The sequence below is a fragment of the Phalangium opilio genome, unplaced genomic scaffold (genome assembly GCF_054372755.1).
Source record: "Phalangium opilio isolate 3A_F unplaced genomic scaffold, DU_Popi_V2 ptg000025l_1, whole genome shotgun sequence".
Taxonomy (NCBI): Eukaryota; Metazoa; Arthropoda; class Arachnida; order Opiliones; family Phalangiidae; genus Phalangium; species Phalangium opilio.
This window is the reverse complement of record NW_028324156.1, coordinates 3,426,871-3,442,262: the sequence shown is the minus strand read 5'-3', so window position 1 is coordinate 3,442,262 and position 15,392 is coordinate 3,426,871. Positions and strand designations below refer to the sequence as shown.

General features: G+C 35.5%; 2 long non-coding RNA genes across 2 annotated transcripts; one reads left to right on the top strand and one right to left on the bottom strand.

Annotated features, from left to right (window-relative positions):
* Positions 1–8,747: 8,747 nt before the first annotated feature.
* LOC149691803 (uncharacterized) lies at positions 8,748–11,030 on the bottom strand. Its single transcript, XR_016383498.1, has 3 exons — positions 10,807–11,030; positions 10,287–10,483; positions 8,748–9,699 (listed from the first exon to the last, which is right to left on the bottom strand). It is a non-coding gene; the product is annotated as an uncharacterized LOC149691803 (long non-coding RNA).
* A 524-nt stretch (positions 11,031–11,554) lies between these two features.
* Positions 11,555–14,148, top strand: LOC149691802 (uncharacterized). The gene is made up of 3 exons (XR_016383497.1): positions 11,555–11,802; positions 12,137–12,333; positions 12,921–14,148. It is a non-coding gene; the product is annotated as an uncharacterized LOC149691802 (long non-coding RNA).
* The last annotated feature ends 1,244 nt before the right edge of the window (positions 14,149–15,392 follow it).

Genomic DNA, 15,392 nt, shown 5'->3' with positions numbered 1-15,392 from the left:
TGAACATCTTCGTTATTTTCTAGAAAAGTACACTTGGTTGAAACTTGCTCGCGCCGTGTAATATGACAAGCCCTCCTTTATCCCAAAATAGTGTCGACTCCCCCCCTCTCTGCGTATGATTACCTTCCCGAAATTTTCAGCCTTCTAGGGCAAGCGGTTTGGGCTGGGCGTTGATTATCAGTCAGTCTGTCAGTCAGTCAGGACCTCAATTTATATATATATATAGATAAATAAATAAATTAGTTCTAGATTTATTAGGTTATCATTGGTTTAATGGTTACCGGTTGAGTTTATTCTGGTCTATTAGTTGAGTCGTGCTAGTGATATGTCCGTGTTAATCCAATAGTTACCCTAACTGGGATTGTGTCCTCGGTTCTTTATATTAACTTTGGCGCGTATCAGGTTAAAATATCGGGCGTTAGATATGACGCAATTTTTACTCTTCTTCTTAGCCTAAACCTCTCCATCACGTTTAGTTATCATTTAGCTTCATTTCCAGCTTTATCTCCATTCCAAACGTAGCCTGACCGGAGTTAATCCCCGCCTCTAAATTACAAATAGCATCTCATTGGTTCCGACTGAGGAGAGGTGAAATAGCCCGGCCTCCTTAAACGTCCCCCCTATGGCGGGCGAATACTTAGGCATCTTATAACTTCTCCCTAATAAACTAGATATCACTTCTTGATAATGGCAATATGAGAGGTCTCTTTATTATTTTTGCCACTTTGATCGGCAGAAGCTGTTCGTTCTAGATACTTGTGATAACGGAAAATATTAAGCCTATTTTTAACCTATTTCTTTCCAGGCACACAGCGAGCCAATAAAACCTATTTAATACGATAATATTGTGTGTTTCAAATTAACCAAGATTGAAATTAAATTACATTTCGAGACTCGCAGCTTTTCAAATAAAATTTGGGTGAGAAAATCCTCTTTAATTTTACTTCAGTTTATGAACTTCCAAAATATTTCTAATCCTTTAAATGCTTTATATAATTCGCGATTGACATTTAGTGGTCTTTAATTCACCAAAAATCTAAGTAAAATCGGCAAGTCAATATTTACGACGTTGAACTCCTTACTCTCTTAGCCATAACCGGATATCTCCACATCTTCCAAAGTGTTAAGTTTTGGCGCAGGTACAGTACACAAAAAATGGTGTCATCGCGAGTTTTTAGAATTGTTGCACACTCTTACTCTTGATGGCATCTCTGCAGATGAACTCCTGACAGTGTCTCTTTCAAATGAAATCATTTTTGAACGCGGTTGAAATGATTTAGATTTATTGAAAGTGTTTCCAATAAGAATTTGAAATTTTAATTATGTTTTTCTTTGTTCTTTTAGCGGAAACAGACTGTGTGATTGCGGATGGATTTGAATCGACGCGGAAGGTCAGTAAAGTATGAATCGGAAGTAAAATGAGGTCACTTTAAGGTATAACAATTTGAGGGTAAAAATGTGGTGATGGACGAAAGCCGTTTTAAATCTTTATAGCTGAATGAGTATGGTAATTTTTATTTATATTTAAATTTTAATTACAGTTGAGCTTTCTGAAGAGAAATTGAGAAACATGTCTGACGGCAAAGGACTTAAACTAAGGTGAACAGTTTTGGTGGTGGTTGAATTTACAAGTAATTTTAACTTTAAATTTGCGGTTTAAGTTGATGATTTCGAAAAAGTTCATTGTAATGAAAGTCTCAAGGTTTTTATTATAATTGAATTTTATTTTGCAGATGTAGCGGTAAAATGTGAATTGTGACGATTACGTATAGTTTAAGGTTTAGTTGTAAGCATATTTTCAATGTTATTGAGAATGCGAGAGTGAGTGCGTTAGGCTCACTCTATATGGGGAGTTTTGCTTAAAATTTGTTTAGGAAAGTAAAGGTTTTCAATTTTTGTTCAATGTTTTTAACGAGTTTGGTTTGTAGCAGTAAGGTATCGCAATTTGACGAAACGTTGCCTATTGGACGAAAATGAAAAGAAGTTGTGACGCTCGAAAGTGAGACCACATGTGCGGCATTATTTTATCGGTTTTAGGGTAAGATTATAATTGTAAGATATCTGATGGGATCTATGCAGATGACAGTGTCTCTTTCTGAGGAAGGAGCAACTCTAGGACTAGGTTGAAATTATTGAGTTGTATTGAAAGTGTATTTTTAATAGGAATTTTGAATGTGTCTTTTTATTGTTTTAGTGGAAGCCGACGATCAATGATGTGATTGGACACGCACAGTGGACTTGACACGATGTCTGTTTCTATGAAGGTCAGCGGGAAATATGATGCTCGAGTTAAATGGACTTGAATTTACAATTTATCATTCTAGAAATTTTACCTTTTGATGATTTCATTTTTATTTTAGCGGAGAGCGATGGTGTCAATGCGTATGAAAAGTGGACGACATCTTTATCGATAGAATTAGTGATAATAGGCGGAAGTAAAACAAATTTTCGATTTCAGGAGGCGTTACACGCATTTAGTGATACATAAATTGGCTTTTAAAATATATTCTTCATTATTTCTTGTTTCAAACAAACGTGGTTTATGGTGTTCTTTGCTATTTTATTTCGTTTTATGCTGTCTTATTTGGTTTTATGCTGTCTTATTGTGTTTTATGCTGTTTAATTGTATTTATGCTGTTTTATTGTGTTTTATGCTGTTTTTTGTGTTTTATGCTGTTCTATTGTGTTTTATGCTGTTTTATTGTGTTTTATGCAGTTTTATTGTGTTTTTATGCTGTTTAACATGTGTTTTATGTGTTTTTGAGCTGTTTTATTGTGTTCTATGCTTTTTTATTGTGTTTTATGCTGTTTTACTTCGTTTTTATGCTGTTTTATTGTGTTTTTATGCTGTTTTATTGTGTTTTTATGCTGTTTTATTGTGTGTTTAAGCTGTTTTATTGCGTTTTAGACTGTTTTATTGTTTTTTTTTGCTTTTTTATTGTGTTTTCATGCTGTTTAATGTGTGTTTATGGTGTTTAATGTGTGTTTATGCTGTTTAATGTGTGTTTATGCTGTTTAACGTGTATTTATGCCTTTTTAATGAGTTTTATGTTGTGTTATTGTGTTTTTATGTCGTTTTACTGTGGTTTATGGTGTTCTTTGCTATTTTATTTTGTTTTATGCTGTCTTATTGTGTTTTATGCTGTTTTATTGTATTTATGCTGTTTTAAATATGTTTGATATTCCCTAGCTTTTTCTCAGAGAATGGACATTTAGGACCTAGGTTGTACAATCTTGAAGCTAAAACTGGTAGCGTTATATTACCTATAGCTATTTTCCACAGATACAAGCATCTGCTGCATTATGAGCCTATTGACGTCTTCTTCCCAGTGCCAAGCAGAGGGGACGGGGTCAACGCCATTCAGTGATAAAGGAGGGCTTCTCATATCACACGACGCGAGCAAGTTTCAACGAAGTTCACTTTTTGTTTTTACATCTATATACTTTTGTTTATACTTCATAAATGTACTATAGCATAAATAAATTGTTCGTCGATTTAATGAATCTCATTTTTTATTCCTTTTCTTGTCAATTAAGTTACAGGCATATATAGGATTTTAAAATGGATTATTTAGATAAAAACGGATTGGGAATATGGGTTAATTAGAGGTTCCCGGTAAACACTTTAGCACTGTTAAAGGCAGCGCGTCGAGGGGCTATTCACTAATGAAAATTTTCTTTTATCGCTGACTTTTATTTACGCTTTAAAAAAGGATAGGGATTCATTGGTGATTTAAAATGGATGGGGATTAGTGGTTGCGTCTGGATTACGAGTAATCGTCGAGGGGCTACTCACTAAAAACTTGTTAGCTATTTTAAACGGGATTGGGATTGTGGGTAACTTAGGGGCTACGTGTTGTTATTATTTTACTAGTTATGAACGGATAATTAAGAATTCACACATTTGACGCTAGGGGAGCTTCAAACGTAGTTACGTATCTACTGAAAACTAAAACATATACAGCGCCCCTAGCGGCAATGGGATAAAGGAGGGCTTCTCGTATTACGCGGTGCGAGCAAGTTTCAACGAAGCGTACTTTTTGTTTTTATGTCTATATACTTTTGTTTATACTTTATAAGTGTACAATGGAATAAATAAAATTAAATAATTGTTCGTCAATTTCTTGTTGCTTTTCTTGACAATAAAGTTACAGGCATATGTATGATTTTAAAAGAGGTCGAGGGGCTATTCACTAATGAAAATTTTCTTTCATTGGTGATTTTTATTGATGCTTTAAAAACGGATAGGGATTTATTGGTGATTTAAAATGTATGGGGATTAATGGTTGCGTCTGGATTACGAGTAATCATCGAGGGGCTACTCACTAAAAACTCGCTAGCGATTTTAAACGGGATTGGGATTATGGGTAACTTAGGGGTTACGGGTTAATATTATTTTACTAGTTATGAACGGATAATTAAGCATTGACACATTTGCCACTAGGGGTGCTGTATACGTAGTTACGTATTTACTGACATCTAAAACATGATAAAATTTTATTAGACTTTCGTGTAAGCAAAATATATAGTTCATAAATTGCCGCTAGGGGCGCTGTATACGTAGTTACGTATTTACTGACATCTAAAACATGATAAAATTATGCTAGACACTCGTGTAAGCAAAATATAGTTCATAAATTGCCGCTAGGGGCGCTGTATACGTAGTTACGTATTTACTGACATCTAATACATAAAGAAATTTTCCGCTAGGGGCGCTGTCTATAGTATTATATAGGCCTAACGGTGTGTTCTATTATTTGAATTAGCGCCCACGTGACACTTTGAAGCGCCCCCAACGACGGAATTCACTATAAAACTCGGACGCCACTTGTCCAGTTCTCTTTTCTCTCTGCGCCGGCGACCAGTCAACATCGTTCCTTGATCAGCTCCTCGTCATGCTGACATTCGAAGGCAATATTGGATGGAAAGCCACGTTTTACACCGATGTTGTGACGTGACTCTAAGCTCTCCGCCATTGAATGTCCATTAGAACGTTGACATCGACGCGAAAGGTTAAGCCTAGTACGGTATGTGTGAAAGTCTTTCAATAATCCAAAGCCATCCAGCTAGCATTTTATTATTTTATTTAATCCTAGAGTTTAAATTATTTAGGTAGAGTTAATTGTTAGTTAATTATGTTTATTTATTGAAAATTAACTACAATATGAAAAAATTTCCAGACGCGAGGTCAGTTAGACAAGGCTTAATTTAGAACATCTTTAATCATGTACTTGGGCTCATATTAGGGGAAATTAAATTCCTTATTTATTATAAATAATAAACCTCGACTGTTTGCAAATTAGGTCTCATTTAACGGCGCGAAACTATATTACCTAAAATGAGGGGTCATTCCTATTTTAGAGGCCGTTTTCCATAGTGGTAAAATTTTTAGTAGGATGGTAGTAAAAATAGTAGTATTCCCCCTACGAGGAAAAGCGGAACCTATGATGGAGAAAATAGTATGAATTGCTACATTGTGCCGACTAACCATAAATTGCCGCCTTTTCCAAAATATTGCTGACTAACCATAAATTTCCGCCTTTTTGAAATATTGCTGACTAACCATAAATTGCCGCCTTTTCCAAAATATTGCTGACTAACCATAAATTGCCGCCTTTTCCAAATTATTTCTCACTAATCATAAATTGCCGCCTTTTCCAAAACATTGCTATATTACTGTCTTTTTCCGTGTAAAGAGGCGCATACTTAGCCTTTCGTGAATAAACAGGAAAAATAAAATGGGGTAATGCACTGGCCTTTTAACAAGGCGTTTTAAGTGTTCTAATTGCGAGGCCAGTACAGAACGAACATGCAAAACGAAATGTTGGAATAATACATTGGCTTTTAACCTAATTGCGAGGTCAGTACAGATATGCCCTTACGTTCAAACGAGATTAGACCAGGTTAGGTTAGGTTAGGTTTAGGCGAGGCGGGTGAAATTCCATGTCGGGCCTCTCAAGTAGGCGTTGGTAGTGGCCTACTTGAGAGGCCATTAGAAAATAAACATGCAAAACGGAACCGTGTACAATTACACGCGCCTCTGAACTAAGCGTTTGTAGTGGCCTACTTGAGAGGCCAGTAGAGAATAAACACGCAAAATTAAACTAGGGACAATACATGGGTTTCTTATCTATGTTTTTATCGTCGGCTACTTTGCCGTTCGTGAATAAATATTAAAAACGAAATGGAAGCATCACATTGGCCTTTAAACTAGGTGTCCTAAGTGGCCTAATTGCGAGGCCAGTACAGATATGTCCTAACGTTCAAACTAGATAAGTATAGGTTAGGTTAGGTTAGGTTAGGTTAGGTTAGGTTAGGTTAGGTTAGTTTAGGTTAGTTTAGGTTAGGTTAGTTTAGGTTAGGTTAGTTTAGGTTAGGTTAGTTTAGGTTAGGTTAGTTTAGGTTAGGTTAGTTTAGGTTAGGTTGGGTTGGGTTGGGTTGGGTTGGGTTAGGTTAGGTTAAGTGTCAGGCCGCTCATCTTGGCGTCAGTAGTGGCCTACTTGAGAGGCCAGTAGAGAATAAACAAGCAAAATGGAATCATGGACTATTACACTGGCCTCTCAACTAGGCGTCAGTAGTGGCCTACTTGAGAGGCCAGTAGAGAATAAACAAGCTAAATGGAACCATGGACTATTACACTGGCCTCTCAACTAGGCGTCAGTAGTGGCCTACTTGAGAGGCCAGTAGAGAATAAACAAGCTAAATGGAACCATGGACTATTACACTGGCCTCTCAACTAGGCGTCAGTAGTGGCCTACTTGAGAGGCCAGTAGAGAATAAACAAGCTAAATGGAACCATGGACTATTACATTGGCCGCTCAACTAGGCGTCAGTAGTGGCCTACTTGAGAGGCCAGTAGAGAATAAACAAGCTATATGGAACCATGGACTATTACACTGGCCTCTCAACTAGGCGTCAGTAGTGGCGTACTTGAGAGGCCAGTAGAGAATAAACAAGCTAAATGGAACCATGGACTATTACACTGGCCGCTCAACTAGGCGTCAGTAGTGGCCTACTTGAGAGGCCAGTAGAGAATAAACAAGCTAAATGGAACCATGGACTATTACACTGGCCTCTCAACTAGGCGTCAGTAGTGGCCTACTTGAGAGGCCAGTAGAGAATAAACAAGCTAAATGGAACCATGGACTATTACACTGGCCTCTCAACTAGGCGTCAGTAGTGGCCTACTTGAGAGGCCAGTAGATAATAAACAAGATCTGGCCGCTCAACTAGGCGTCAGTAGTGGCCTACTTGAGAGGCCAGTAGAGAATAAACAAGCAAAATGGAACCATGGACTATTACACTGGCCTCTCAACTAGGCGTCAGTAGTGGCGTACTTGAGAGGCCAGTAGAGAATAAACAAGCTAAATGGAACCATGGACTATTACACTGGCCGCTCAACTAGGCGTCAGTAGTGGCCTACTTGAGAGGCCAGTAGAGAATAAACAAGCTAAATGGAACCATGGACTATTACACTGGCCTCTCAACTAGGCGTCAGTAGTGGCCTACTTGAGAGGCCAGTAGAGAATAAACAAGCTAAATGGAACCATGGACTATTACACTGGCCTCTCAACTAGGCGTCAGTAGTGGCCTACTTGAGAGGCCAGTAGATAATAAACAAGATCTGGCCGCTCAACTAGGCGTCAGTAGTGGCCTACTTGAGAGGCCAGTAGAGAATAAACAAGCAAAATGGAACCATGGACTATTACACTGGCCTCTCAACTAGGCGTCAGTAGTGGCCTACTTGAGAGGCCAGTAGAGAATAAACAAGAACTGGCCGCTCAACTAGGCGTCAGTAGTGGCCTACTTGAGAGGCCAGTAGAGAATAAACAAGCTAAATGGAACCATGGACTATTACACTGGCCTCTCAACTAGGCGTCAGTAGTGGCCTACTTGAGAGGCCAGTAGAGAATAAACAAGCGAAGTGGAACCATGGACTATTACACTGGCCTCTCAACTAGGCGTCAGTAGTGGCGTACTTGAGAGGCCAGTAGAGAATAAACAAGCTAAATGGAACCATGGACTATTACACTGGCCTCTCAACTAGGCGTCAGTAGTGGCGTACTTGAGAGGCCAGTAGAGAATAAACAAGCTAAATGGAACCATGGACTATTACACTGGCCGCTCAACTAGGCGTCAGTAGTGGCCTACTTGAGAGGCCAGTAGAGAATAAACAAGCTAAATGGAACCATGGACTATTACACTGGCCGCTCAACTAGGCGTCAGTAGTGGCCTACTTGAGAGGCCAGTAGAGAATAAACAAGCAAAATGGAACCATGGACTATTACACTGGCCGCTCAACTAGGCGTCAGTAGTGGCCTACTTGAGAGGCCAGTAGAGATGGGGTTTACTGATTTCCGTGTAGAGACCGACGAGATTAGGAGTGGCCTCACAATAGGGCGACTATAGACACCTAGTTGAGAGGCCAAGATGTGGGGAAGTTCACTTTGGTGACATATGTTTCGTTATTTTGGGCGCATTAATAGTACAAAATGAATTTCTTTTGGGAAATTTCGCTGAGAACATTAGGTTAAATAATCAAAAACTGTTAAAACAGTAAAATCATACGAAAACGTTGCTTCTGAAATATGCCTAATGAGTATTCAAATAGAGCTGTTCATAGCATTTTCTCCGTCATCGGTCTAGCTTTTTGATCTAGGAAAAATACTACTATTTTTACTACTATCCTACTAAAAAAAATCCCACTATCGAAGGCGGCCTCGTAAATAGGAAAGATCCAAAATGAGTAACGCATGGTTTAACGGGGCCAGATTAGATTGCACTAGGCTAGGCTAAACCTTTTATAAAAATTTATCCGGGCCTGGCACTAATCTCTAAGCTTTTTCTTTATGCCGTCATTTTAATTTAAATTAAATTAATTAGGGTATTTTTGAATTATTACGCGTAAATTATATATTTGAGATTCTAAAATTTCATTCGTGGCAGAATTTAATTATTTTAGATAACGAACGACGGTCTATTTAATACTAAATGGTTTAAATTAATTAGGGTTAACTCTTAATAAATTATCATTAATTATGCAAATTAATTCAATTTAGTAATTTTAAAATGAGCCACGAACGCGAAGTTAAGGCTTGAGATTTTTAATTTATATTTACTGGAATATTTTACGTAGTTTTTTTCTTAAATTATTTTAATCTATGGTATTGTTTCCGTGAGTTATTACTTACTATTTTGTTAGGACCTTAAGTACCCGTTTAATTCTGATATGGAAATTGCTTAATATTTAGTCCAATTCTTAAATTCTATTTATGGGAATATTTTACTTGGTTTTTTTCTTAAATTATTATTTTGCTAGGACGTTAAAGTAGCCCTTTAATTCTGATTTAGCTTAATATTTAGTGATTTTTAAATTTTGTTTTTGGGAATATTTTACAAGGTTTTTCTTCAATAACTTACGGAAACAAAACCAAAGATTAAAATAATTTTTTTTTGTTAGGACCCCTCTAATTCTTATTAATAATTGCTATTAATATATTTTCATTTTTAGACGCGATGATGTTCTTGGATGTTCTGTTGCTGGTCATTCGGAGACATTTCCTAGCAGATGATTTCAACCTTTGTTAGAGACGCTCATTCCAGTTGACATCTTCCTTGGATTTGCGATACAAGATGTTTTCAACCTGATGTGGCCTTGCAACCATTCTCTACAATTACTGGCGATGAACATAACCGAATCTAGAAAAATTCAAATTTTTATTAGAATTATACTTGCAACTACTTAGTTTCTTTTTACGCGTTCAAACTTTAATTTACGTCACACTTTATATTATTTTTTGTTTAAAATTTTTGTAAAGACCTAATTTTTTTACTTTTTGTTCAATAAATTTCGCCTTAATCCACTTTTTTTGTTTTCTTAGAAATTATTTGATTAAGAGGGAAGGTTTGAATTTTTTAGCTCTAAACAGATAGCCTATTTTTTGGGGACCCTATTTTAGGCTTCTTTTAGCTAATATGAAAAAAATTCTTTTAAAACAAAAAATAGGGAAAAATAAGCTTAAATTGTTTTAAAAAGTAAAAAAAGCCTAAAAAAGGGTCCCAAAAATACTACCCTAATACTACCCTAAGTCCAGACCCTAAAAAATTCAAGCCATCCCTCTTATCCAAACTATTTCAAGAAAACAAATAACGTGAGGCAAGGTAAAAATTTTTTATTGAGAAAAAAACAATTGAGGTGTTTACAAAAATTTTCAACAAAAAAATATTTAAAGTGTTCCATAAATTAAAATTTGACCGCGTAAAATTAAAAGGGGTAGGCTAGTTACCGATTAAATTTAAGAATAAAATTAAGTTCATTTGCGGAAAAGCTTCACGGTCCAATCAGTTTGAAGGCCTCGTGTTTCGAAAATCCAAGAAAGATAGCATCTGGAATGAGGGTCCTTAACATCGGATGAACTTCCAAGTCTACTTGAAAACGTCTCTTAATGACCAGCAACAGATCATCCAAGAAAATCATTCGCGTCTAAAAATTAAAATAAATTAATAAAATTTTAAAATAAATGCTACTTTAAGCCTAACAAAATAATAATTTACCGAAATAATCCCATACATTTAAATACTTAGCGAAATTCTGGCGGTATATTGCTAAGAATTTTTTTTAATAATCTAAGCTAAATTTCTTAAGCCTTGTTCAAATGTCTTAACCTCGTGGTCGTGGTTTATTTAAATTTAAAATTATTATTTAATAGACTGAATTTACGTAAATAATAATAATTAACTGCCTGTTTCATTAAAACTACTGAATTTATTATAACAATAAGCTATAATTATTATTAAAAGGCTTACATTTGCTGCGCATTAAGAAGTTTGTCCATTCCAACATGGCCTTGCTAAATTGATTCCAAAAGAACATTCAATGGCGGATAAGTGCTCTAGATTCTGGATTTATTCCTTGACGGCGAAAAGAAAAATGGCTGATCGTCGGCGAAAGTCCTGATTTCCAAGAGCAGCGCATCAAACGATCTTGACTCCACGATGCCAATCGAAGAAAGAAATTTCGGGCGCTTACTCTAGAACAAAAGTCTCTCCCGCAAGGTTTACGTCCTCAAGACGGTAAAAGCAGACGACACTAATTAAGGTAATACCGTTTTTCCGTTGGTCTATTCCATGGAGTAATTTTCTTGGAGCGAGAAGGAAAATTTCTTTGAAGTTCCATAAAATTTGGTGTCTCCTTCAAAATTGCTCCATACCTTCCATTGTCGTTTTCCATGGAGTAATTTTTATGGAGCGAAAATGAAAGATTCCCTAAAATTCCATAAAATTTGGTGTCTCCTACAATATTGCTCCATACCTTCCAATGTCCTTTTCCATGGAGTAATTTCATTGGAGCGAAAATAAAACTTTCCCTAAAATTCCATAAAATTTGTCTGTTTCCTTCCGTCTGCCAATATTGCAGAAAACAGACAAATTTTATGGAATTTTAAGGAAACCTTTATTTTCGCTCCAGGAAAATTACTCCATGGAATAGGCCAACGGAAAAACGGTATTACCTTAATTAGTGTCGTCTGCTTTTAACGTCTTGAGGACGTAAACCTTGCGCGAGAGAAATTTGTTCTTGAGTAACCGGCCGAAATTTCTTTCTTCGATTGGCATCGTGGAGTCAAGATCGTTTCCTGCTCAGCTCTTGGAAATCAGGACTTTCGCCGACGATCAGCCATTTTTCTTTTCGCCGTCAAGGAATAAATCCAGAATCTAGAGCTCTTTTCCGCCATTGAATGTTCTTTTGGAATCGATTTAGAGAGGCCATGTTGGAATGAAAAAACTTGTTAATGCGCAGTAAATGTAAGCCTTTTTTAAATAGCTTATTGTTTTAATAAATTAAGTAGTTTTAATGAAACAGGCAGTTAATTATTATTATTTACGTAAATTCAGTCTATTAAATAATTTTAATTTTAAATAAACCACGACCACGAGGTTAAAACATTTGAACAAGGCTTAAGAAATTTAGCTTAGATTATTAAAAAAAATTTCTTAGCAATATATCGCCAGAATTTCGCTAATTATTTAAATGTATGGGATTATTTCGGTAAATTATAATTTTTTAGGCTTAAAGTAGCATTTATTTTAAAATTAGGCATTGCCTTAATATTTGTTATTAATTTATTTTAATTTTTAGACGCGGATGATTTTCTTGGATGATCTGTTGCTGGTCATTAAGAGACGTTTTCAAGTAGACTTGGAAGTTCATCCGATGTTAAGGACCCTCATTCCAGATGCTATCTTTCTTGGATTTTCGAAACACGAGGCCTTCAAACTGATTGGACCGTGAAGCTTTTCCGCAAATGAACTTAATTTTATTCTTAAATTTAATCGGTAACTAGCCTACCCCTTTTAATTTTACGCGGTCAAATTTTAATTTATGGAACACTTTAAATATTTTTTTGTTGAAAATTTTTGTAAACACCTCAATTGTTTTTTTCTCAATAAAAAATTTTTACCTTGCCTCACGTTATTTGTTTTCTTGAAATAGTTTGGATAAGAGGGATGGCTTGAATTTTTTAGGGTCTGGACTTAGGGTAGTATTAGGGTAGTATTTTTGGGACCCTTTTTTAGGCTTTTTTTACTTTTTAAAACAATTTAAGCTTATTTTTCCCTATTTTTTGTTTTAAAAGAATTTTTTTCATATTAGCTAAAAGAAGCCTAAAATAGGGTCCCCAAAAAATAGGCTATCTGTTTAGAGCTAAAAAATTCAAACCTTCCCTCTTAATCAAATAATTTCTAAGAAAACAAAAAAAGTGGATTAAGGCGAAATTTATTGAACAAAAAGTAAAAAAATTAGGTCTTTACAAAAATTTTAAACAAAAAATAATATAAAGTGTGACGTAAATTAAAGTTTGAACGCGTAAAAAGAAACTAAGTAGTTGCAAGTATAATTCTAATAAAAATTTGAATTTTTCTAGATTCGGTTATGTTCATCGCCAGTAATTGTAGAGAATGGTTGCAAGGCCACATCAGGTTGAAAACATCTTGTATCGCAAATCCAAGGAAGATGTCAACTGGAATGAGCGTCTCTAACAAAGGTTGAAATCATCTGCTAGGAAATGTCTCCGAATGACCAGCAACAGAACATCCAAGAACATCATCGCGTCTAAAAATGAAAATATATTAATAGCAATTATTAATAAGAATTAGAGGGGTCCTAACAAAAAAAAATTATTTTAATCTTTGGTTTTGTTTCCGTAAGTTATTGAAGAAAAACCTTGTAAAATATTCCCAAAAACAAAATTTAAAAATCACTAAATATTAAGCTAAATCAGAATTAAAGGGCTACTTTAACGTCCTAGCAAAATAATAATTTAAGAAAAAAACCAAGTAAAATATTCCCATAAATAGAATTTAAGAATTGGACTAAATATTAAGCAATTTCCATATCAGAATTAAACGGGTACTTAAGGTCCTAACAAAATAGTAAGTAATAACTCACGGAAACAATACCATAGATTAAAATAATTTAAGAAAAAAACTACGTAAAATATTCCAGTAAATATAAATTAAAAATCTCAAGCCTTAACTTCGCGTTCGTGGCTCATTTTAAAATTACTAAATTGAATTAATTTGCATAATTAATGATAATTTATTAAGAGTTAACCCTAATTAATTTAAACCATTTAGTATTAAATAGACCGTCGTTCGTTATCTAAAATAATTAAATTCTGCCACGAATGAAATTTTAGAATCTCAAATCTATAATTTACGCGTAATAATTCAAAAATACCCTAATTAATTTAATTTAAATTTAAATGACGGCATAAAGAAAAAGCTTAGAGATAAGTGCCAGGCCCGGATAAATTTTTATAAAAGGTTTAGCCTAGCCTAGTGCAACCTAATCTGGCCCCGTTAAACCATGCGTTACTCATTTTAGGTAATATAGTTTCGCGCCGTTAAATGAGACCTAATTTGCAAACAGTCGAGGTTTATTATTTATAATAAATAAGGAATTTAATTTCCCCTAATATGAGCCCAAGTACATGATTAAAGATGTTCTAAATTAAGCCTTGTCTAACTGACCTCGCGTCTGGAAATTTTTTCATATTGTAGTTAATTTTCAATAAATAAACATAATTAACTAACAATTAACTCTACCTAAATAATTTAAACTCTAGGATTAAATAAAATAATAAAATGCTAGCTGGATGGCTTTGGATTATTGAAAGACTTTCACACATACCGTACTAGGCTTAACCTTTCGCGTCGATGTCAACGTTCTAATGGACATTCAATAGCGGAGAGCTTAGAGTCACGTCACAACATCGGTGTAAAACGTGGCTTTCCATCCAATATTGCCTTCGAATGTCAGCATGACGAGGAGCTGATCAAGGAACGATGCTGACTGGTCGCCGGCGCAGAGAGAAAAGAGAACTGGACAAGTGGCGTCCGAGTTTTATAGTGAATTCCGTCGTTGGGGGCGCTTCAAAGTGTCACGTGGGCGCTAATTCAAATAATAGAACACACCGTTAGGCCTATATAATACTATAGACAGCGCCCCTAGCGGAAAATTTCTTTATGTATTAGATGTCAGTAAATACGTAACTACGTATACAGCGCCCCTAGCGGCAATTTATGAACTATATTTTGCTTACACGAGTGTCTAGCAGAATTTTATCATGTTTTAGATGTCAGTAAATACGTAACTACGTATACAGCGCCCCTAGCGGCAATTTATGAACTATATATTTTGCTTACACGAAAGTCTAAGAAAATTTTATCATGTTTTAGATGTCAGTAAATACGTAACTACGTATACAGCACCCCTAGTGGCAAATGTGACAATGCTTAATTATCCGTTCATAACTAGTAAAATAATATTAACCCGTAACCCCTAAGTTACCCATAATCCCAATCCCGTTTAAAATCGCTAGCGAGTTTTTAGTGAGTAGCCCCTCGATGATTACTCGTAATCCAGACGCAACCATTAATCCCCATACATTTTAAATCACCAATGAATCCCTATCCTTTTTAAAGCATCAATAAAAATCACCAATGAAAGAAAATTTTCATTAGTGAATAGCCCCTCGACCCCTTTTAAAATCATACATATGCCTGTAAGCATAAGTTTATAAGATATGTTCCATAAGTATTTCACTACGTCTACTTCGTAATGCTAGAGGTTCAATGAGAGCTAGTCCAAGAACGACGCAAGAATTGACTACACTCGGTTTTGCAGTCCATCCTCCTATTTAGTCTGTACTAAGCCTTTGATAGCACCTCACCAGGCGTCGCTTTACGAGAATCTATGACGTTTCGCCTACGTCACTTCATGACAAGCTCTCATTAACGAGTAACACACTTATGGAACATATCTTATAAACTTATGCTGTAAGTTTATTGACAAGAAAAGCAATAAGAAATGAGATTCATTAAATTGACGAACA